At 39.9% G+C, this 22,360-nt stretch overlaps 1 long non-coding RNA gene across 1 annotated transcript in view; it reads right to left on the bottom strand.

Moving 5' to 3' along the window:
• LOC111531726 overlaps window positions 1–10,164 on the bottom strand; it is a 63,326-nt gene extending 53,162 nt beyond the window's left edge. Inside the window, exon 1 of the long non-coding RNA XR_002728369.1 lies at window positions 10,120–10,164. This is a non-coding gene — a long non-coding RNA (uncharacterized LOC111531726). The remainder of the gene's footprint in view (window positions 1–10,119) is intronic.
• Between the last annotated feature and the right edge of the window lie 12,196 nt (window positions 10,165–22,360).

Here is a 22,360-nt window from a genome sequence, read left to right as displayed (position 1 = left end):
ATTATAGCATGTATCAAAACTTCATTCTATTTTTCTTTATTTTTTCTTTGAGATGGAGTCTCGCTCTGTTGCCCAGGCTGGAGTGCAGCAGCATGAACTTGGCTCACTGCAACCTCCACCTCCCGGGTTCAAGCAATTCTACTGCCTCAGCCTCCTGAATAGCTAGGATTACAGGTGCATGCCACCACGCACAGCTAATTTTTTGTATTTTTAGCAGAGATGGGGTTTCACCGTGTTAGCCAGGATGGTCTTGATCTCCTGACCTCGTGATCCACCCAGCTTGGCCTCCCAAAGTGCTGGGATTACAGGTGTAAGCCACCGTGCCCAGCTCCGTTTTTTGCCCTAATAATATCTCATTGTATAAATAGACCATATTTTGTTTATCCATTCATCAGCTGTCAGACATTTGGGATGTTTTTACTTTTTGGCTATTGTGAATAATGCTATTAATATTTGTGTACAGGTTTTTGTGTGGACATATGTTTTCATTTTGCTAGTGTGTATCTAGGAGTGGAATTGTTGGGTCACATGGTAACTCTATGTTTAACATTTTGAGGAACTGCCAGATTGTTTTTCCAAAGCAGTTGTATTATTTTACATTTCAACTAACAGCATAGGAGGGTTCCAATTTTCCACATTCTTGTCAACACTTGTTATTGTCAGTCTTTTTATGATAGTCACCCTAATATAAGTGAAGTGGTATCTCAGTATGGTTGGTCATGAACTTTTTGATAGGTCCAGGGGTGCAGGAAAAGGATTTAATGGAGGAAAAGATCAAGAACAAAGGTAGGAACTCCCTGCCTGCTCCCAGCATGTTAATTTCACCTGTTGAAGGCAAGTCATTTTGGTTTGCACAGAAAATCTGTGTCGGAAAATAGTGGAGAATGAAACTAGAAAACTCCCTCAAAGGCAAAACTGCATATATATAAATGCAGGGTGCTGCAGGCTGGGTTACTGTATGCAGGAAACAGTAGAGATCTTGAAGGGTATTCTTTAATAAAAATCTTGCTTTAGGAAAATTTGTATATGCAGAACTTTGAGGATAGGAGAGAGAGAGACAGATGCTGGATGCATTGCATGTGTGTCAGCAATGGGATTGGGGTACTGGTTTTGCATAAGGGATGACAAATGGAAACCAAGGAAACGCTTGGAGTTCCAGCTGGGACTCTGGGAGAATTCTGGTCTCCTAAGACAAAGAAGTCAAGAAGAACAGCGGTTTCGTGGGGTGGATAAAAGACAGAGCAATTTTCATATTAGAAAATTCAAGTCTGAGGGTGTTTTTGACAGCAGGAGGCCTGGAACTTGGAGAAATGTATCGGTCAGAACAGAGGTTGACTGCCTGCTTTACTAAGGTCCATGAGCTAGAGAATAGTTTTCACACTGTCAAGTGGTTGGGGAAAAAAATCCAAAGAATAATATATTGTGACAAGTGAAAATTACATGAAATTGGAATTTCAGTGTTCATAAAGTTTATTGGAACACAGCCATGCTCATTCATTGACGTATGGTCTTTGGCTGATTTCATGCTGCAAATAGGAGAGTTGAGTGGTTGCAATAGACTGCATGGCCTGCAAAGCCTGACAAATTTACTCTCTGCTCCTTTACAGAGAGAGTTTGTTGGCCCCTGGATTAGAGACAAACTTTGGAGGTACAGCCTCCCAATTGTGATTCTTAAACCTGAAAGAATGAGAGTGATCCAAATTAACAGTGTATAGAAAAAAGGAGCCAGGGCCAGTCCTTGGGGCTGCTTATGTTTGGGGACCAGAGAGAAGTAAAAGAATCAGTGAAGATAGTAAATAAGTTGAAATAAACCTCAATTTAGTTAAACATGTCAACTCCCAGACTATTTTATTGCTTGGTACTTAAAACACACTCCCAAGAGGAAGATTAATTAATAAAGCTGCAACGTGGAATAGCTATCCAGCTGGAAGCAGCACAGGCCCCTAACAAGATTTGTTTTTGGCAAATTCCTACCTCCAGTCTTCTTTTCTCCCACAATAGGGTGAAGCATCCCATTCCTGCCTTATCCCTGGAAGGCCTGGCTTCCAGACATTTGTATCAGAAAGAGGTATGAGGCAGAATGTTCCACTAGTTAAACTGTTGATAAAAGATCAAGTGCAATTCCTGCCCTAGGATTTGGACTTGAATAAGGGGACTCTCAAGACACTGAGGAATGACTCTCAATTCTGGAAAGTGTAGGCACTTGGAAAGGGGCAGAGAGTTGTGTGAGAATATGGAGGAGGAAGATTCTTGGACGGTCCCTCCAATCAGGCCAGTTGTATGTACTACATATGTAGGGGTTGGACCCACACTGTTGTCCAGTGATCTTGGATAAGTTACTTAAATGTTCTCTTTTGGTAACTTATCTGGAATTAAGGAATAAATTCTAAGCAACTTTTAAATAAGAAGTATAAAAGCATTTGAGTCTTCAGATTTGCTTAATTGATCACTGCAGACCGGCTGTGTCAATAACAGTGACGTTTAGAGGAAAAGGTGAAATTGGTTTCTTTTTCTTTTCTTGGACTTAGCTCCAGGAGTAGGGAACAGGAAGCCATTCCCAGAAGTTGCTTTCCCCTCCCACCCCTGAGTACGCTGCAGGGCCAACAGATGTGGCTGAATGCCCAGGCCCAGGGCCATGAGTACTAACCTATGCCCTGGAAAGCAGGAAACACATTGTCTTCATGTACTCTGCAATTTGGGAGCAAACACCAGCAGCTCTTGCAGGGGGCCTTTGTGGGCCCAAATTCAGTGGACTGCCTGCTCTCTCTCACCACTGCTCCACCTTTAGTTTGTCTGAACGTGGGGAAAACGAAAACACACACACTCCAAGCACTTTTACTTTTCCTCACTCAACAACAATGCAGAAAACTTCTGTGATCGAATGTGTGTAGGGGAGTGGGTGCGGGTGGGGAGGCGTTTCTCTACACATCAAGGAGCAGATACCAGCTGCATGTCCTCTAATTCAGTTCTGACAGTGTCTACCCAGAGAGTGTCAGATCCCACAGGTTGAGGACTCAGTCCCCAAGACTGCCCCCACCCCCACTTACAATACCAATTAAAAGCTGCAGGTTATTTTTCCTGTGCTTCTGACCGACTGACTATAATCAGGTTGCCCACAATCCCCCTTTCTTGGGTTCAATTAATTTGCTGGAGTTGCTCACAGAACTCAGAAAAACACTTATGTTTACTCATGTATTATAAAAGACATTACAAAGGATACAGATGAAGAGATGTCTAGGGCGTGGTATGAGGGAAGGGGTGCAGAGCTTTGATACCCTCCCTGGGCACCACCCTCCAGGAACCTCTACATGGTCAGCTATCTGGAAGCTCTCTGAATCCTGTCTTTTTTGGGGTTTTCTAGAGGCTTTATTACATAGGCATGATTGATCAAACCATTGGCCATTGGTGATACACTCAACATCTCCTCTCCCTTCCCTGGAGATTGGGAGTGGTGCTAAAAGTTAGTCTTTCTGGGTGACAAACCCCCATCCTGAAGCTGCCTAGGGGCTGCTTGCTATCAGTCAACTCATTAGGGTACAAAAAGACAACGCTTTGGAATTTCTAAGGAATTTAGGATTTGTATGCCAGGAAACAGGGTCAAAGAGCAAATATATATCACAATAACACAGTTTGCTTGTTTTTTGTTTCAGCTTGGGATCAGCCTTATTTTTAATACACAGATGCTCTCCTACACAGGAACTCGTTTCTTATTAGGGACCTTTGAGCTTCCTTTCCAGATCCCCCTAATGCCATGGAATTGTAGCTGGAACATCCACTCCACTTCCTACTGACTGGCTCCTGACATTTCTCAGTCCCCAAATATCTCACCTTCTCCCAAAAGTCTGAATTTTTGTTTTCTTCACTCAATTTCTGTTTATAATGGCATTTGTCAGATTTTCATATATCAATATCCTTCTCAATAATGAGAACATTTTAGGCGTTCACATTCTAATATAGATCCACTCAATCAGATTGCTTTCCACTTAGCTGAAACAATCGCATAGAGAAAAGGAAGCTTCTATTGCAGGAGACAGAAGACAAGATGATTCTACAACATGAAATATTGGTAATGGCTCATAAGGATGCGGTGCTTGTGGGAGTGATAGGAAAGCCTGGGAGCCTTGGGAAACCTGATAATCCCAAAAGAAAGGCAAAAGAACATGGCAAAGGAGCATAGGAAAGGAACTTGTTGACCCACACCTGCGCTGCACTATCTGTAAGAGTAGTTCTGCGATAGCACCATGCAGAGGAAACTCCTTTAATCCACTTCTTCACCTGCTCCTCCTCCCCTTGTTTTCTTATTTTCCCTCTGCCTCAGTAGAGTGAGTCAAAGTGGAGTCCTTTGAAATGTACTTTGGCCCTAGAGTCCTGTAGATTCGTGTTCACATTTTGAACAAGTTACTAAATCACTCTGAACCCTAGTTTGTACATCTACAAAACAGGGGATCTACCCTGATGGGGTGCTGTGAGAATTAAGTGGAATAATACACGTAAAGGCATCTGCACAAGTTAGTTTTTTTCTTCTCTGAAAGCACTGACTGGAGCTGCTCAGGAAGTACCAACTGGTGCCAGTTCCCCCATGAAGTATGTGTGTGATAAATTATCCTGCATATCTCTGTGCACACACCCATACTCACTTAGCTTATCCAAAAAGCTAGAAGAAGCATAGAGGAAAAACATTAGCAGACTTTGCTTGGGGGAAATCAGACCTTGGATTCCCCTGCCCCCCCACCCCTAACCTCACCAAATTAGTATATCCTCAGGTTCCATCTAAGTGTGCACCCATGGCAAATCCACTGTTCACTGGTAGTTAATGGAAATAATGCCTCAATGCCCATCCAATATGGGGCCACCAAAACCTTCATAATGCAGTGCGGTTGCTGACCTGGAAATGATCTCAGCAAGCATCTGGCCCGCAAACCATCAAACCCTCCCACTTCCTTCTATGTATAGGAAAATGGAGGCACAGAGAATTTAAGTGCTTATAGAAGGTAATAGTTGAGAAAAAACTAGGACTAGAACTGAAGACACCTTGACTCATGATCCAAACTATCTTTCTACCACTCCTGGTTGAGTTCATGGATGTAAAAAGAGACTTTGTTAACAAAAAAAAAAAAAAAATTAAATATATAACACCTTGCAAGATGTTAACCACCATTACTTATTGTTCTAATTATAAAGTACCCATCCTTCTAGATGCTTCTGCAGGGATCTTGACAAGTCATTTCTGATCCTGTCCTATGAAATAATCTCTCAGAGACTCAAGGAAGCTCCAGAGGCTACATCTGGAGAGATGTAAGGGGGAAACTGAGCAAAGAGGAGGCAGTGGAACGTAATTTTGTAGGCAGAAATTTAAAAATATATATTTAGTGCAAACTCTACTTCTGTGTGATTTTGTTTCTGTTTGTTTTAAACCAAGAAAAAACATCACATTCTTGATTGCAAGGAATTTTTTAACAGACTAAGAGGCCATGAATTCCCATGAGCCACCCTGCCTAACAAAGCCAGAAGAACCCCTGGGTTAAAGGTTGCAAGTTAAAGATTACAGGTCAAAACATTTTAAAAGCAGTGACAATGCAAACTTTATATAACAAATGACAAAGCTATATAACTATATAATAATAAAGAAATAGCTATATAAAAAGAGCTAGGTAGATGATGGATAAATGGATGGGAAAGAAGGAAGGAAAGAGGGGAGGAAGGAGGGAGGGAAGGAAGAAAGGAAAGAAGGTAAGGAGGAAAAAGGCCTAAATGCTGTAGTTGATCTCTGGTGGCAAGCAATTTTAGTTTTCTAACTTTTGCTTCTCTGCATTTTACAAATTCTTGTACTTTCTTAAACAACAACAAGAATAACACCCACCCTAATCATCAATGTTATTTGCTAAAAGGGTTGACAATGACAAAAACAAACCCCTTGAAATTTCCAGTTCTCCTTTCCAGTAAATCTGCTTTCGCTTGGGCTCCTACACATTCCTCATCCACATCAAGGATTCAAGCAATTCCACTCAATTGAAGTCCAGATCACATCTAAGATTGATCGTTCCACATTTAAACCTTTCTCTGATCCCTTCAGTGACTTTGCCTCGCTTGAGAGAAAATGACAACCGACTCACTGTTTCATTTTCCCTTCCATTCAGCCACAGCAATCCAGGGCCCTATTCCGTCGTTTGCTTTTCATCGATAGTGCTTCCAATTCACCCATGTGAAAACATCTTTGCAATTACAGCCTTCACTCAGTGTCCCCAGGTTAACTTCAGGACCCTGATTGAAGAATCTGAAACCACTTGACAAACTAATTTGAATTGCAAACATCTACCAACACAAATCCAAACTGTTTCTTTTAGCTCTGGGAAACTAGCTGTTTTGATGTGTTAATCATTTAGCTAGCAAGATAACTTAGTTCATCGTTTTATCTACGAATTACTTAACAAAATTCCTTTTAGTACTCTTAAGGCTAAAATACTGTTTGTGATATATATCTCAGCTACTACAAATGTCATGAAATAAAAATAAGCTTTGAATCCAAAGATTGTGAAAACAGGAAAATAAAGGTTTTAGTGATATTGGGATCTAGTTTATTTTAAAATCCAGATCTAAGAAGGCTACTTACGCTGGGAAAAATGTGTTATGTTACCCAGCATGTTCTGGAAAATTCCTTTTAGGGCCTTGGAAACATTTAGGTGGGATTGTAGGAATCTCTGAGAAGTATGAACTGTATTTTTTTAAACTTCTCTAGAGTTTGTGACATTTGTGTTTAATTTTGTTTGGTTTCAGAGAGCGAAACATCAGCCATTTTAAATTTCTAAACATGTCTTTTTATCTCTGATATGTGCTAGGAACTGTGCTGTTATTACAGGGAAATTAACATTGAGTAAGACTTGGCACAGTGAATGGCACATTGTAGAGAGAAAATAAATATTCAATTAATGAATCACAGAAATCTGATATTATTCATGTACAACTGAAAGTGTTTCCTAGCCATATTTAGTAGTAAGATTTTAAGATTTATGTACCAGGTTCCTGGAGGCCTAATGAGCCACATATATTCCTTGTAGAGAGTATTCTAACTACAGCCTTTGCTCAGCTGTGGGTTAATGAATACATATCTGTGAGAAGAGCTCTTAATGTTATAATGACAATATAAACAATAATATCATCTGACATTTATCAAATGCTTACTTCTTGCAAAATGTTTCCCACTGTTTGTTTTAAACCAAGAAAAAACATCACATTCTTGATTGCAAGGAATTTTTTAACACTTATTATTTCACTTCATCCTCACCATCAGTATTTTTGTTGTTGTTACAGATGAGGAAACTGTGGAACAGGTAGGTTAAGTGACTTCCCGGCACCCAGAGCTAGCAAGTATTGAGGGCAGGAACCAAAACCAGGATTCAGATTTCGCAGCCAGGCCTCTAAACTACTTTGTCTCTATTGTGTTTTTCTTATAACAATGCAAGGGAGTTTGATTTGAAAGGCAAATGTCCTGTGTGTCCCACTAGTCTGCAGCGCCCTTTCTCCTATCATATCATACGCTGCTCTCAATTGCTTAACTACGTGCAAATGTCTGCTTTATCCACTAGACAAGGCCATGCAGGCCTTGTGTCTGTCGCTTCTTCCCTATATGCCACCCCTACCACTGGACCTGACACATTGAAGATGCTCAGCGTATATTTATGAATTTGTTTAAAAATCCATTAAATGGGAAAAACAATAACATGTGCTATCGTACTGTCTGTCTCATTGGGTTGTGAGCGTCAAGGAGAAAAATATCCATAATCCATATAGTAACATTTATTGAAGGTGGGCTCTGTGCCAATTATCATGTGACCTGCTTTACACATTAGCCTCAATTTAGACTTTCTGAGTATACGATTTAGATGACAAATCATGAAATCAGTGTCATATGGAAAAGAACCCAGAGTTTCAAGCAGCCTGGGGACTGGTTGACCAGAAAGGTGGCCATTAGAGTAATGCAAGGAACGGAAGATACGACCTAAGGAAGAACGTGGAGAGAAAGGGGCTCATTCAAGCAATAATTCTGGAAGAATTTGGTGAATCCATTGAAAAGGGGAAGAGGAAAGTAACATTACTTCAAGGTCTCTAGAGGGACACCTGGGTTAATGGTGGGCCATTTTCCTGAGAAGATTAGAAATAGGGTGAGAGGAGGGAGTTTGGGGATGGTGGGCACAGGGTGGCAGATGAGGAGCTTGGGAGGTGTGTCTCTGGGAGTGATTATCCACTGAAGAGGTGGAATGGCCAGAGGGCTGGGGATTAAGGGCCACATAGGCTATAGTTTTAAAATTCTCCATCCCCAAACAGCACACATGTCAGAAAGTAAAAGGGCATGTCTATTAAATCTTAGGATTTCCTTTGAGATATTTTATTTTATTTTATTTTTTTGAGACAGAGTCTCGCTCTGTCACCCAAGCTCGAGTGCAGTGGTGCAATCACGGCTCAATGCAACCCCTGCCTCCCAGGTTCAAGTGATTCTCCTGGCTCAGTTGGAGTAGCCGGAGTAGCTGGGGTTATAGGCATGAGCCACCATGCCTGGCTAATGTTTTGTATTTTTAGTAGAGACAGGGTTTTGCCACGTTGGCCAGGCTGGTCTCAAACTCCTGACCTCAGGTCATCTGCCTGTCTCGCCTCACAAAGTGCTGGGATTACAGGCGTGAGCCACTGCTCCCACCCCCTTTGAGTTTTAACTCTCAATGACGCTAGATAGGAAGCCAAACTAGATGCTAGAAGTCAGTGTACTTTTACCAATTTTTGTTCAGAATGAGCTGCTTTCCATTCGCTCACCAAGCCACGCAAAAGCCTTGCCTGGTTTTGCCTGGCAAGTTTATGCAACTCCTTGAAAACATCCACTCTCCCAGATTTAAATAAAATTTCTCTCCCTGAGGGAAGGTAGAATTTTTAACATCCTGAGGCTTGCCTGCTGGCTACTGTGTGTCCGTAGTAGGAGAAAGCCCCTTTGTTGCTGGGTTATGCTAGCTTGTAATTTGGACTTAAATTTAAAATTACAGTGTAGGTTGCAGCTGCAGCCTGGGGCTTTGTGCAAAGTCTGCTGCTTGGCCCTTTCCTCCATGACATCATCGCCTTTCTAATTACAGACAGCTTCGCTTTTACTTAAGAGAAGTGACACAACAGAACAATGGGTACTGGCATCAGTGAGGCCTTAGTGTGAAGAAATCAACAGCTAGCCTTGGGTGAGCAGACTTCCTTATCCCACTGGAAACTCACAGGAAAAAAAAAAAGGTGTCCTTCTAGTTTAAAGGCAAAAAGTAGTTTTGACCATCTCTGTGTATCATGGTACATTCTGGCTTCCACTGGGGCAGAAACTTCCCTGAACTTTGCAAGGGCAGACAGCTGCTTTTCATTAAGAAGAATACATCCCTGATGAAGGTGATAATGTTTCCAGTGGAGCCTGTTCTGAACATCCTTCTGCATTGAACTTGTGAACCCTTCCGCTTCCTGCTCTCAGAGGAAGTCTGCCCTCTGAAATTCTCGTATATTTCTCCTTTCTTTACCCAAACTTTTAGTTGACTGTGGAGACTTTCCAGAGTTTACATTCTGGTCTCCACCTATCCTGCCCTCTCGGCAACCTGAAATGAGAGCGTGGTGAAAACCCACTAGTTTCCATGGTTTTTATATGAATTGTTAAAGCATACTTCCACACAGAATAATGAGAGTTAGTTTAGGAAATATTTGCTTCTCCATTCTGAGTTGAAAATCTATTATTTACCCAACAAGGATTTCAAATTATATCAATAGGAAAGAGAAGGAGATGTTTGAGATTAAATAAACACTTTGGTATTACGTATTAGGCAACTGGACTCGGATACCATTGTGTAAGGCTTTTGGGAAGAGAGCAATTCGATTTTGTAGTTTAGTCATAACAATATTGAAAATTTAAGTTAATTCTTCTAAAGTTTAGCATAGACATGACTATCTCCCTAGGATTTCTTTCTCTTACACTTTTTTGTCAGATCCCCTGAATCACTGATCCCATATGCAGTGGTTTTAAAACATAGTTGTGTATTAATCTGTTCTCGCATTGCTATAAGGAACCACCTGAGACTGGGTAATTTATGAAGAAAAGAGGTTTAATTGACTCACAGTTCCACAGGCTGTACAGGAAGCATGGCTGGGGAGGCCTCAGGAAGCTTACAAACATGGCAGAAGGTGAAGGATTCATGTGTACGGAGAAGAAGGAAGAGAGTGAAGGGGAAAGTGCTACACACTTTTAAGCAACCAGATCTTGTGAGAACTCACTATCACGAGAGCAGCAAGGAGGAAGTCTGCCCCCATGATCTAATCACCTCCCACCAGGCCCCTCCTCCAACACTGAAGATTGCAATTTGACATGAAATTTGGGCGGGGACACAGAGCCAAACCATATTAGGTTGCAAATTCTGTGACAATTTTTCCATCAATAATGGTGTCTATGTCCTGTCCTCTTGAATCAGGTGGGCTTGTGACAGCTTTAAGCAATAGAGGAGACAGAAGTGATGTTATGTAAATTCTGAGGCTAGGTAATAAAAAGCTCTGAAGCTCTGTCTTGTTAATTGGGAACATTTGCTCTGAGAGACCTAAGCTACCATGTAAGAAATTCAATCACCCTGAGATCACCATGTTGGAAGAACACATGTATAACATATGCCAATGTTCCAGTAGAGTTCCAGTAGACAGTCCAGTAGTCCCACAATGTTCCAGTAGACAGTCCCAGTAGACAGTTCCAGTAAACAGTAGACAGTTCCAGTAGACAGTAGACAGTTCCAGTAGACAGCCCCTTCAGCCATGGTGACCCAGGTGTGATATATGTGGATAAAGAACCCATTACAGAAATAGATTCTCTGGCTCCAGCTATTTCAGCCTCCAGCCATTTGAGTTACTGCTGGTCATTTGGATTATCCCAACTGAGACCCAAGATATCATGAAGGAGAAAAGAGCCATCCTTGCTCTGCTGTTTTTGGATCCCCGATCACATAATAATTTTTTTCATGCCCCTACTTACTGGGATATATAACCAACAAATCACATTTTTCTTCATTCTTTTGTCCTTTTTATTTGCGTGTTTATTCTCTTGTTTTGGTAGAACATTTCCATCAGTGTTTTTCTGAGAAAGAATATATGAGAGGTAAATTTTTATGTATTTTTCTGTCTGATAATGTTATTATTTTAACCACTCATTTGGTTGATACTTTGGCTGGATATAGAATTATTTGAACATTTTAAGGCATTGTCCCTTTCACTTGTAGCATTCTACGTCTCTATTACGAAGTACAAGGTAATCTGATTTCCAATCCATTATATGTTATCTTCACACTTCCACGCCTCCTACAGGAAGCTTTATGCATTTAAAAAAAAAAAAAATTTCTGGTGGTATGAGATTTCACAATGCCCTGATGTCACTCAGGTCTTATCTATCTGTTTATCTACCTATCTATCTACTTACTATCTACTATCTATTATCTATTTATGCTAGGCTCTCAGTGAGTTTTAGTCTGGAGACCCTTTTGTTTTAGAACATATTAATATATTATTTTATGAAGTTTTTCCTCTGCTTTCCCCATTCCCTATTTCTAGAGCTTTTATTTATTAGATAGTGGACCTGTCAGACAGATTTTTTTCTTTCTTTTTTTTCTTTTTTTGTAAACTGGGTCACATTCTGTCACCCGGGCTGGTGTAACATGTAATCGTGGCTCCCTGCAGCTTCAACCCTCCAGGCTCAAGCAATCCTCCCATCTCAGCCTCTCAAATAGATGAGACTACAGGTATGCACCACCATGCTCATTCTTTCTTTCTTTTTTTTTGTAGAGATGTGGTCTCACCATGTTGCCCAGGCTGGTCTCAAACTTTTGGGCTCAAGTGATCCTCCTTCCTTGGCCTCCGAAAGTGCTGGGATTACAGGTGTGAGTCACTGTGCCCAGCCACTGTGCCCAGACAGATTTTTCTTATCCTTTCTCTCACATTTTCCATCCATTTTGATTTTGGATTTTCTTACCCTATGGATTATTTAGTTGTACAATTTCATGAGACACCAGATAATGGCAGTGGTTTTCCAATGGTAATGAGTTTGTTCAATAGAGCAGTATGGCTGGGAGATCACCTTGACTTTATCTTCTAAAATTTTCACTGAATATTTTCCTTTGGGCTAAGGAACATTTTTCTGTTTCTTTTTTTAACATGTTATCCTAGTTTTGTTTCATGTATAAAGTACCATTCATAACTTATGGTTCTGTGAATATTAATTTAATTTCTTTAAACTTTGTATTCCTCCTGATTTGTCTCCATCTTCTTCAGATTCCTTTATTTTTGTGTGTTTTGTTTTCTGTCTGTCATGTTGCAGGCTTTTCTCGGTTGTATGTTCATGTTTAAGACTAAAGCACAGAAAATAAAATTCAAAGCTTTGTGAGCAGAGGTGAAACTTGATGACAGTTGACTTTCATTGTGGGGTGTGGAGTGATTTTTTGTTGAGTTATATTTAATGTTGGTGGACCTCTAGATATTAGTATCTATAAAATCTTTCTGTGAGACATTTACTTTCTCCAGTTACCACTCCACAATTTATATTGGTGAGCTATTTCTATAGCCACAAATGCCGCCCAAATCTCCATGGCTTACGACAGCACTGATCTTTTGTTTAAGTTACATGAGAGCTGTGGCTCCTCTAGGCTCCATTGGGCTTGGCTCCACGTGACTTTGCATTCTGGCTCTCTAGCTTGAGAGCAGACACCGTCTGGGGAATTTTATTCTCCTGGTAAAGGACAGAAGCACGATGAAAAGAACTGAACCACAGAAGTGCATTAATCCTTCTGCTCAGGCATATCTTATGTATTATTTGCTCACACTCCATTGGCCAAAGCAAGTCAAATGGCCATGCCCAAAGTACATTGGGTGGAGAAATAATTCCACCTATAGGAAAGTAGAACAAGTATAGGCAGGGAAGAAATGATTATGAACAAATAATAAAATCTCTCATGGTATCTCATGCTGACTGGTTTCATTTCTCCTGTTCTCTCTATCTTGTGAAGTTATACTGTTTTCATTTTTTAATATAATTTTTGTGGGTTTATTGGAGGAGGATCAGAAATCAATGTGGGTGTTCAGTCTTTAATGTTTAACTAAAAGTCTGCTGTTAAATTCTAGGTGATATTTAGATTGTTGGGCCAAACTTAGCATTTGCCAGAAATAATTCTTGTATAAAAAAGGAAGACATAAGAATCAACACTCAGATTTGTTTGCTTGAAATTCAGAAAAAAAAAAGATGCATGTGAAACTAAGGAGAGTACTTACCTGAGGATGGAGGTGGGTGGTAGGAACCAGGATATGGCATACAGAAATGCCAGGAAGATTTGTACTGTATAATAGTTACACATTCTTTTTTGTGTAATATGCAAATATATTACCAAAAAGTTACATTCACCAGTAAATTTTAGCTATGGTAAACCTTAGAAGAATTAACTTTATTTTTAAAATATTGTTGGGAAATCCAAGCCAAGAGAAACAAATCTTTCCGAAACTGACTCTCATTACTCTGTCTGGAAGTATGCTTGAAAAATAAATACATTTCCATTTTTCAAAAAAAGAAACTCAGAAAAAGGAAAAATAAAAACCTGCTTTGTTCTTTCCAGTATATTAGCAGAAAGCACTGGAACACAAAGGGAAGTTGGTAAAAGATTGACTTCAAATGTCACATTTCTGGAGATCTTAACCCACCCCTACCCACTCCTGCCCCAGGAGAACTAATATTTTGTGTCTCTGTGTCAGACAAAGCTTTGTTTGTGTTTTCACCATGGCACTCATAAATCTGTAATGCAATCATTGATCTATGTGTCTCTCTCCTCCACTAGACTGGGTTTCCTATGGCTTTGTAATCTTAGGACCTACCTTGATGCCTGGCACTTATTCAAGTGTCAATGAATTGTTAATGAATTAATGTACACTATTTTTCTTCAGAATCTAGTGTAGTAACATGAGTAAAATACTAGCAAAAGAAACTACTCTCTTTTTATTTCAGGACACTCTAAATTCCAGTACTGATATTTGTGAAAATTTCATTTCATTTCTCTTATTTTCTTTTTTCTTCCTTAACTGTTTTTGTCTTCCCTGAATAACCACAAGAAATAAATGTCATTGATGCATTAGTGTTTTCCAAGATGAAAACTTTTTTTTTAGAATGCAAAAATAATATGTGTTTATTGAATAACACAAAGCAAAATGTTAAAACAGGAGAAAGTATATGAAGTGGAATGTGAATAATCATGTAATAACATATTCCAGGGATAAAAGCTATTAACAGATATAAAGACAACTGCAGTTAACACACACACACTTACACAATCACACAGTAAAAATTAGGAAATAAAAATATAGCCACTAAAATAAACAGTTGATAGATATACTGGCCTTCTGATTAAATGAGATAGATTGAACACCCACATTTATGTCTACTCCTCACAAAATCCTACTAAGGTGGAACACAAAAGATTATTTGTTTAGAGGTATAGCTCTATAAGATAGAATGGGAAAAAAAAGATGATAGTAAATTAAAAGATGATAGTACATTTTGGAAAGGGGACAATGGTTACATGAGTGGAAACTGACCTGAAAGACCTGAAAGCTGAAATCTAAGTTAGTGGTGGTAGAAATCTCCAAGGAACATGATTTCCACGCGCAACTCCAGACAGGCTCTCACTAATTGGTGAAGCTGCCCATTCCTTTAGAGACGGCTTTGATCCTCAGGTTAAATTTACAAACCATGTATTTCATTAATTACTGAAACATGAGAACATTCTCATTTTGGATAATAAACACCACCATTTCATTATGCTAAAGAATTTTCAAAGTTTTCTGAAGCACTAATGAGTCTAAAATGATGACAGATAAAACCTTTTGAATGTTTTGAATGTTAAGATGTTACTTCTGTCTGTATAAAAAGTTGGCAACTTCTCTTCAGCCACTTTCCCCTTACCCAACTGGTTTCCCTCTATCCTCATCAGTTTTTGAATTATCTATAAGCAGGTGCAAATTTAGAATTACTACTGAATAAATTCCATAAGGAAGTATTACATCCAGTCTATTTTACATTCTAGTATATTTCCATCTGGTTGGGCCCAGACCATAGCCCATTCTGTTTTTAGAAAGTGGAATTCTCTCACTCCCTTAATTGAGGATCCAGCCTCATTCATTAGATAACCCTTTTTCATTTTTTGCCTATTTCTTCCTTTGGATTAGAAGCCTGCATTTCTCAGTTCATAATTTTCTGTGAGGAACAGGCAGACTTTAGGAATTTCTGTCTGTAATTGACAATTGTTATAGCCCTAGCACTTTGAAAGAAATGTGTGAAGAAAAACATTCATTTGTCGGCAGCTTTCTTTGGTCATTTCTCAGCCTTTGCTTCTATGGATGGAAATCAGTTAAGTGCTAAATTATACTGACTACTCATGCAAAACCTACATTTGAGTAATCTTGAAGGTCAAGCTCGGTGCAAAAAGTTCCCTAAAAGAGCAAGTAATACTAATCTTGTAGGGTTGCCCTGAACACTAAGTGGCCCATATTTGAGATTTTGGCTATTCATTTATCTGTACTTCAGAATAGTCCAGAACTGTTTCTTGAGGGAGCTACTGATCCATTTCCATGGATGTGGTAGTTAATTTTATGTGTCAACTTGACCGGGTTAAGGATGCCCAGAAATGCTGGCAAAACATTATTTCTGACTGTGTCTGTGAGGAAGATTCTGGAAGAGCTTAGCATTTGAATCAGTAGGCTGAGCAAAGAAGATCCACCCTCACCAATGTGGGTGGGCACCACCCAATTCATTAAGGGCTTGGAGTATCAAAAGGCAGAGGAAGGTCTAGTTTGCTCTCACTTCTTGAGCTAAGGCATCCATCTCCTTGTGTCCCTGGTTCTCAGGCTCTCAGATTCCAGGACTTACACCAGTGCACCACTCCCCCAACTCCCACCCTACTCCCCACTCCACCCCTTGTTCTCAGGCCTTTAGACTCAACTGAATCACACCACTGGCTTTCCTAGTTCTCCAGCTTACAGACAGCAGATCATAGGACTTCTTAACCTCCATTGTCATGTGAGCTGATTCCCAGAATACATTTCCTCTTATGTGTCCATATACATCCTACTTGGTTTGCCTTCCGCAAGTGATGACTGTGTGGACCTTCATCCAAACACCTGTCTTGGATTGGCATTTTAAATTTCCTAAGATTAACTTAACATTACCGGTCTTAATCAGTTTTCTGTTGCTTATAACAGGGTACCTGAAACTGGGTAGTTGATAAAGAAAAGGAATTTATTTCTTACAGTTAAAGAAGCTGAGAAGTTCAAGGTGGAAGGGTCACATCTGGTGAGAGGCTTCTTGCTGGTATAGATCTGCAGAGTTCTGAGGTGGTTCAAGACATCACATGGCAAGGGGGCTGAGCACGCTAGCTCAGGTCTCTCTTCCTCTTCTTATAAAGCCACCACTTCCCACTGCCATAACCCATTAATGTATTAATCCATGAATCAGCTCTGTGCCCTCTGACCCAATTACCACTTAAATGTCCCCACCTCTCAATACTGCCACATTGAAGATTAAATTTCAACATGGGTTTTGGAGGGGACAAATATTCAAACCATAGCACTACCCTATCTTTTTGATGGTTGAAACATATGGCTCTTTCCCTAATTGGCAACAGAAAATGTCTGGCACTGTGTTCACAATCTGCTCTGCAAATCTTATCAAAAGCACATTTTACAAGAAATAATATTTTTGGAGCATTGCTTAAGAGAAATGAAGTCCAATCCCAGCACTTTGGGAGGCCAAGGCAGGAGGATTTCTTGAAGCCAGGAGTTCGAGCCCAACCTGGACGACATACGACATAGTGAGACTCTGTCTCCATCTTAAAAAAAAAAAAAAAAAAAAAAAAGGAAAGAAAGAAAAGAAAAGACATAAATGAAGTCCAGCCCCAGATATTTAACATTTTTTCCTTGGACCAAGTTAATCCATTAGCAAGCTTTGTATTTGATCATCATTGTTTTGGCCCCACACAGATCACTTAGTGAATTTTCATCTCCTTATACATTTACTCTATGGTGAAGGTGTCTTATAAGAACAGTCTTATTGAAGCTCATTTTTATGTGTTGCAGAAAAGTTGCCGAAGCTACCTTACATATTTGTTTTTCAAAATGTGATCCTGGGAACAGCAGCTTTGACATCACCTGGAAATTTGTTGGAAATAGAGAATCTCGGACCCTACTCCAGACTTATTGAGTCAGAATCTGCTTTTTAACAAGACCCCCAGGTGATCTGTATGCACATTAAAGTTTAACAAACATTGCCTTAAACTATATTCTTCTTTGCCAGAAAGCATAGACAAAAATAATAACAAAAACCAAAAACCATACAAACAAAAAACCCTCGTATTTCAGAAATAAGAAAAGCTTTGGTTCTCCCAAAACTCTTCTTATTGCTAGGTTTATCCCTTTCCTAGTTTTATTTTCCTTTTACCTTATTCTCATAACTATGGTATGAGTTTATAGTAGTGTTTCAGTTATCTAGTCTTGTATACCAAACTATCCCAAAACATAGTGACTTAAAACAACGTCCACATTTATTTTGTTCACAAATACACACTTTGGGCAGAGCTTGGCAGGACAGCTTGTCTATGCTCCACATGGCATCAGCTGGGGCCGCTGAAAGGCTGGAAGCTGGAATCATCTGAAGGTTTGCTCACTGATACGGTTTGGCTGTGTCCCCACCCAAATCTCAACTTGAATTGTATCTCCCAGAATTCCCACTTGTTGTGGGAGGGACCCAGGGAGAGGTAATTGAATCATGGGGGCTGGTAATTCCCATACTATTCTCGTGATAGTGAATAAGTCTCACGAGATCTGATGCTTTTATCAGGGATTTCCACTTTTGCTTCTTCCTCATTTTTCTCTTGCTGCCGCCAGGTAAGAAGTGCCTTTCACCTCCCACCACGATTCGGAGGCCTGCCCAGCCATGTGGAACTGTAAGTCCAATTAAACCTTTCTTCCCAGTCTCAGGTATGTCTTTATCAGCAGCGTGACGATGGACTAATATACTCACTTATATGCCGTTCGATGACAAGACAAAAACGACTGGGGCTATGGCCAGAACACCTACATGTCACCTGTCCATATGACTGACATAGTGGCTGGGTACCCACTGGGTACCACAAGATTCTATCCCAAGATAGAATGAGCTGAGCAGGAACTATATTGCCTTTTATGACCTAGCTTTGCAAGTTAAGTAGCATTACTGCTACCACATTTTTTCCTCAAGGCGGAAACACAGTCCTTCCCAGGGAAGGAAAATAGAGCCCATCCTTCAATTGAGAAATGAGAAGATTCTGGAAGGGATGGGAAATACTGCTGTGGCTGTTTTGGAAAATAAAAGCTGCTACAACTCTACTCATACTTTTAAAAACAGTTTTAATTATTTTGTGGAGAGAGTTGGGCATGAATTAATCATTAACAAATTAATAAGGATATTTATTAGAAGTAAATGGCTTTGGGCCAGGCATGGTGGCTCATGCCTGTAATCTTAGCACTTTGAGAGGCAGAGGTGGGCGGATTGCCTGAGCTCAGCAGTTCAAGACCAGCCTGGCCAGTGTGGTGAAACCCCATCTCTACTAAAATACAAAAAAAAAAAAAAAAATTAGCTGGATGTGGTGGCACATGCCTGTAGTCCCAGCTACTCCAGAGGCTGAGGCACAAGAATTGCTGGAACCCGGGAGGTGGAGGTTGCAGTGAGCCGAGATTGAGCCACTGCACTCCAGCCTGGGTGACCGAGCAAGACTCCATCGCAAAGAAAAAAATAAATAAATAAATAAAATAACTTTTTTTAAATTTCTAAACCTGTTGTACATCTTTACTTTCTAGTAAAGCAAATAACATGGGATGACCAGGAAAATCATTAAAACTTATGAAAATGTATCTCTTACTCCTGATGTTGGCAGCTGATCTAATCCCAACAGGTTCTAGCCCATGTATTATTTTGAATACATATTAAGGTCAGAGTGTCTGCTTTAAAGTTTCAAATGAAATGTGCATAGAGGTCACCTAGGGGAGTCTTATTAAAATGCAGATTTTAATCCAGTCTGAGGTACCCCTGAGATTCTGCGTTTCTAATAAGCTCCCAGGCGATGCTAATGCTGCTGGTCCACGGACTACACTATGAGTAACAAAGTGTCAGATAGAAGTAGCTCTAAGATGTGTGCCCTGGGAATCTTATTTGCTGGGACCTCTCCCATGTTCCTGGATGCTAATCACAAGATTGAGGTTAATTCCTTCCTTCAGTTCTGAGGGCAAACCAGAGTCCCATTGGAGATGGCTGATTTTACCCTAAGTCTACCCAGAAGATGAGTCTTTAATTTCCTCTGCTGAACCTAAAGCCTCCTCTGTGGATCTGAAGGATTCAGGCCTAGGTGATGTGGAACGGCAAGAAAACCACATTCACCAGTTTGCTCGAAGCTCTCTTTGACAAGCTACAGGCCCTTCTCACATCTTTTCTGCCAGTGTGAATCTTGCCAAGTTTGGTTTTTCTGATCCTAGACTCTGCGAGCTGGACCAGCAGCTGTGCAAACACTGGCCTTTTCAATAATGCCATTTTCCCCTTCTACACTCTCAAACCACACTGACTCTACCTTGAAAGATTTCATCTCTGTTTGGGGCTATGTTACTGAATTGTCATATTGCATGCCTCCTATATATAAGCTAGAGCAGCTTCTGATTTAGTCCTGAGTCATTCTGGTCCTCAAAGACCCAGGAGATTTGGGTAGGATTACTAGATCCTACACATTTTCATTTTTTTTTTTTTTTTTTGCACAAATATCTGATGTAATAGGGCGAGAGCACTGACATTGTGCTGAAAAGGTCTCAGTGCTGTGAGCTCAGCTGTTTATTATTCCACATGAAGTGTTGTGAACCTCAATTAGAAGTGATTATAAAAATTCCTACCTCAGAACATGGTTGAAAAGAAAATTAGAGCAAATAGTACAAGTTATTTTCAGATTAAAAATATGAAACAAATGAAAAAGCCCAGGTTGGTGGTCAAACTACCCCAGTAGCAGTTATAGATACTATAGCAGAGAAGACATAATTTTATCTTATGTCCAGTCTTCCCAAAAGCATAATTCAAGGACCAGTGCATCAGAATCACCTGGAATGTTTTTTAAAAAGTAAATCTTCAAGTCCCATTTTAGTTGTAACTGAATCTGAATCCCTGAAGAGGAAGGTGGGTGTCTAGTAATTTGCATTGTAAGCAAGCCCCTCAAATGATTCTTATGCACACTGAAGTTTTGAGAACCAGACTGCAGTCTCTACCATGGGGGTGGTTGTTTGACCTCTGCTGGGTTAGGCTTCAGGGCGACCTCATAGACAATTTGGATTTTTTTCTACTCATTCCCAAACCCCAAACCCCAAATCTTGCTCTTCTCAGTTCCAGTCCTAGCTCGATTTCTGCAGTCTCCCATTTGTAAGTTTCAACTCTTACTCTAGTTTCTCTCTCTCTGGCTGTCATTCTAGACCTCCTGGGTGCCCTTCCCTGAAGCCTCAGCTTTTAGTCTTCCTCCAGGTTTTCCTCCTAAAGTGTGCCCTCAGGATCCCCATACTAAATTCTCAGGCAAGCTTCTCCTGCCCCCTGGGGAGTAATTATCACAGCCTTCTCTTTTTGAGCTAGCTCTTAGGGTGTCTGGGCTACAATGCATCCCATGAGTCAGCCCAGTTAGGGGAAAAGAAGGCTCACCAACAAGTCAGGTCCTGTGGGGATCATCTCTTCACTCTGAAAGAAGGTACAGTGACAAACCATCCCCACCCCATTGCTTGCTGGGAAGTCAGAAGGACTCCAGCAATGAGCACAGAAGTGGCCCATAAGCACTCTTCTCCTAACTCATTGCAGAGGACAATTCAGACCTCTAGGGAGTTCTGAAATTGATCCAGTGCAGAGTAGTTCCCTTCACTTTCACCATCCTAGAACCAGTGGAAACTAGGGACCACTCAGGTCACATCCAGATGTTTCATCCATACCAGGCCTCAGTGATGTTCTCTGTTCTTAGCTTTCACAGACAGAAATATATGTTAATAAAGTGAGCCTTTGTCTCATAGATAAGTGCCAATACAGCTTCTGCTGGCTTTGCTAGCAGATGTATATAAGTCAAGTTCTAGTTAGTCTAGCTATGAATCTGAGCCTTAAGACAATCCTACTTGGCTTATTGTCCTGGAATCTTTTCCTGGCACATATATGTGTTCCCGAGGATGTGGGAATATTTGAGGATGTAGATTTTATTCCAAATAACATTCATTCCTCTTGTCAGTGGCTCTGTAGGGTACTATCGATTACTATAGTCCTCTTTATTCTTCACCAAGTGAAATGATAGTTGCTTAATGTAGAAATCTATATTAAAAATAAAAATTTTTAATCGACAGTAAAATACAATAATTATTACATTTTAATCTACAATAAAAGAAAATATTCTGTTAGTTGGCATTAAAATGCTGACCTGCTGGATTTGTGTAGGGGATGGTAGCTCAGTCTGCATGCTTACTTTTGTAAAGAGTTTTATTGGAACACAGCCACATATATATGTATTTTTACATATGGTCTATAGCTGCTTTCTCACTACAGTAGCAAGAAGGGAATAGCTGTGACAGGATCATATGACCCTCAAAGCTTAAAACATTTACTATCTGGCTTTTTACAGGAAAAAATTTGTAACCCTGCTATAGACTATAAGCATCTAGAGATCATAGAACAGGTTTAGTTTGATTATTTTGTAAAGAACTCAGCACAACTCTATACACCTAATAAGTACATCTTGGTGTGTTTGGTGATTTCCAGAGGTTAAGTAAATAGGGCTTTTAAACTTCTATATGGAAGGGGAAAAAAGATTGAAAGACACAAAACATGTTAATCATGGTTATCTTTGAATAGTAGGATTATAGAGCAGTTTAATTTTCTTCTTTTTCATTTCTGGATTTGCTAGATGTCCTTCAATGAATATTTATTACACACACACATACACACACACACACATACATCCCAAAAACTCCCCCCACTCCCAGGATATTTGGTGGGTCTAGTTCTTTAAACAAAAACAATATGGACATTATTTTTTCTAAGTCAATGTGGAGATGAGAATAGAGGGAAAGTGTCTTTCATAATCAAATCATAATTCAATTAAAACAATATTATTCAAAAACCTCTTTTAGCATTTTGCTCCTTTTATAAATATTCATGAAGGTCTGTCAATCTAAAGAAAAATAATGGATTAGGATTATTCTGTAACATATTTTACAACCCTAAACCCAGGTCATAATCCTTAGTAGGTAACAGGCAGTC

The sequence above is a fragment of the Piliocolobus tephrosceles genome, chromosome Y (assembly GCF_002776525.5).
Source record: "Piliocolobus tephrosceles isolate RC106 chromosome Y, ASM277652v3, whole genome shotgun sequence".
Taxonomy (NCBI): domain Eukaryota; kingdom Metazoa; phylum Chordata; class Mammalia; order Primates; family Cercopithecidae; genus Piliocolobus; species Piliocolobus tephrosceles.
The sequence above is the reverse complement of the archived record's forward strand: the minus strand, read 5'-3'. Positions and strand labels throughout refer to the sequence as shown.